Here is a 3,112-nt window from a genome sequence, read left to right on the forward strand (position 1 = left end):
TTTAATACTGAGAAAAATGGAATAAGTAATGGAGTATGACCTTGAGGTTTTGGAAGGAGATAGAACCCAGGACAACACTGGAGGGATTCCTTTAGATCAGAGAAGAGACTGCTTCCTCAAAAATTGGAGGAACAAAGACGAGTATAAACTAGGCTATAAAATGAGAGAAAAATTTCGTTGAGAAATAAAATTCTCAGTTAATAGATAATTTCTTCTTTAAGCAGGAGTTAAAGTCCTCTACTTAAAGTGAGAATAGATATTGGATAGAAACTTTAACAGAGTGAAAAAAGTTTCTAATAATTGTTTGGGTTAATTATAAGAGTACATGTTGAAAGAAGAGTGAAAAGATTGATAAGCAGTTCCAAGTAGCAATGATGTGCCAGTTATTTGGAAAAAATATTTTGTGGAATAACTAATCTACACTCTTGAACATCTATCAGCACCTAAGCTTCCTGACATAGAAGCAAAGGAGGTTAATTTTTTTAAACATAGTTTGTATTATAAAATTGTGAGCTACAGTTAAAGGTTAGGTATACAAATGTGCATCGTTCAGGCCCCCTTGTTAATAAGTGGTGTCTCCCCATCCCCAGACAGATATTGACTACCGTTAGTCCGATCTTCTTTCCCCACCCTACCCCCCATATTTTCCCACCACTGTCAGTCCTTTTTTATAGTATATGGTAGATGTTCAAGGTCCACTCTATGAGTGAGAACATGTGATACTCAGATCTTTGTTTCTGTGAGAGAACACTCAGTATTATAGACTCTAGTTCCATCCAGGTTGCTGAAAAATTCATGATTTTGTTCTTTTTTATGGCTGTGTAGTATTCCATCGTGTATATGTACCACATTTTTTTAATCCAGTCCTCTTTTGATGGACAGCATGGTTGGTTCCAGGTTCTTGCTATTGTGAACAATGCTGCGATAAACATTCATGTGCAGGTATCTTTTTGATAGAGTTATTTGAGTTCTTCAGGGTATATTACCAATAGGGGGATTGCAGGGTCATAAGGGAGGTTGATATTTAGAGCTTTTAGAAATCGCCACAGTGCTTTCCACAGAGGTTGCACTAGTTTACACTCCCACCAACAGTGTAGAAGTGTTCCTTTTTCGTCGCACCTTCTCCAGCAACTGTTATTTTTGAGTTATTGATAATTGCCATTATGACTGGAGTTAGGTGGTATCTCAGTGTGGTTTTGATTTGCATCTCCCTGATGATTAGTGAGGTTGAACATTTCTTCATGTGTCTGTTGGCTGCTCGGATGTCTTCCTTTGAGAAGTGTCTGTTCATATCTTTTGCCCCCTTTATAATGGGGTTGTTTGTTTTTTTCCTCTCAGCACATTTGAGTTCCTTGTAGATCCAAGATGTTAAGCCCTTGTCTGACCTGGAGTTGGCAAATACTTTTTCCCAGTCTGTGGGTGGTCTCCCTGCTCTCTTGATGATTTCTTTGGCTTTGCAGAAGCTTGTCAGTTTAATGAGGTCCCACTTGTCTATCTTATCTCTTATGGCCTGTGGGTTTCGGAATTTGTTCAGGAATTGGATGCCAGTTCCAATTTCCATAAGAGTCTTGCATTTTCTAAGGTTCCTATGGTTTGAGGTTTTACATTTATGTCTCTGACCCATTTAGAGTTAATTTTTGTGTATGGGGACAGATAGGGGTCTTGTGTGAGTCTTCTGCATGTGATCAGCCAGTTTTCCCAGCACCATTTACTGAATAGGTCCTCTTCTTCCCAGTGGTAGGTGGAGGAGGCTTTGTTGAAGATGAGTTGGTTGAGAAATTGAGGTTTAGCTTCTAGAATCTCATTCTGTTCTATTGGTCTATATGCCTGTTTTTATACCAATACCAAGCTGTTTTAATGATTGTAGCTTTATAGTAAAGATTGAAGTCTGGTAATGTGATGCCACCTGCTTTGTTTTTTGTTTTGTTTTGTTTTGTTTTGTTTTTGCTGAGGATTGTTCTGGCTACCCTTGGTCATTTGTGTTTCCATATGAATTCCTGTATTTTTTTTCTAGGTCTGAGAAGAATGTTGCTGGTAATTTGATGGGTATTGCTTAAAATCAGTAGATTGCCTTAGGTAGGATGGACATCTTCACAATGCTGATTCTTCCAATCCATGAGCGTGGGATATTTTTCCACTTGTTTTTGTTGTCTTTGATTTCTTTGAGCAGTGTTTTGTAGTTTTCATTGTAAAGGTCTTTCACGTCTCTGGTTAGGAAGATGCCAAGGTATTTCATTTTTTTTTGTGGCTATTGTGAATGGAATTGTGTTTTTTTATTTGGGTTTCTGTTTGTTTACTATTGGTGTAAAGAAATGTAATTGTCTTTTGTACATTTATATTATATCCTGAGACTTTGCCAAAGTCCTATATCAGTGTAAGGAGGTTTTTGACAGATTCTCTTGGGTTGTCAAGGTACACGATCATGTCATCTACAAAGAGAGATAACTTGACTTCCTCTTTTCCTATTTGGATACCCCTGATTGCCTTCTCGTCTCTGATTCATATAGCCAGGAATGAGAGTGGGCTTCCTTGTCTTTTTCCAGTTTTCAGGGGAAATCATTCCAATTTTTGTCCATTTAGGAGTATGCTGGCTGTGGGTTTCTGGTAGATGGCTTTTAGTATTTTAAGGTATGTTTCCCATATGCCTAGATGTTCAAGGGCTTTTATCAAAAAGGGGTGCTGGATTTTATCAAAACCTTTTTCTGCATCTAATGATATAATCATGTGGTTTTTGTTTTGACATCTGTTGATGTATTTAATTACATTTATGGTTTTACGAATGTTGAACCAGCCTTGCATCCCAGGTATGAAGCCTACTTGGTCATGATGGATGATTTTTGAGATGTGTTGTTGAATCCAGTTTGCTAGGATCTTGTTGAGAATTTTAGCATCTATGTTCATCAAACATATTGGCCTGTAGTTCTCTTTCTTTGTTGGCTCTTTACCTGGCTTGGGTATCAATGTGATGCTAGTTTTGTAAAATGATTTGGGGAGAGTTCCATCTTTTTCAATTGCCTAGAATACCTTCAGTAGGATTGATATCAGCGCCTCCTTAAATGTCTTGTAGAATTCTGCTGGAAAGCCATCTGGACCAGGGCTGGATTTTTTTTTT

Source organism: Carlito syrichta, unplaced genomic scaffold (assembly GCF_000164805.1).
Source record: "Carlito syrichta isolate Samal-C Ts95f unplaced genomic scaffold, Tarsius_syrichta-2.0.1 Scaffold305767, whole genome shotgun sequence".
In the NCBI taxonomy this organism is placed as follows: domain Eukaryota; kingdom Metazoa; phylum Chordata; class Mammalia; order Primates; family Tarsiidae; genus Carlito; species Carlito syrichta.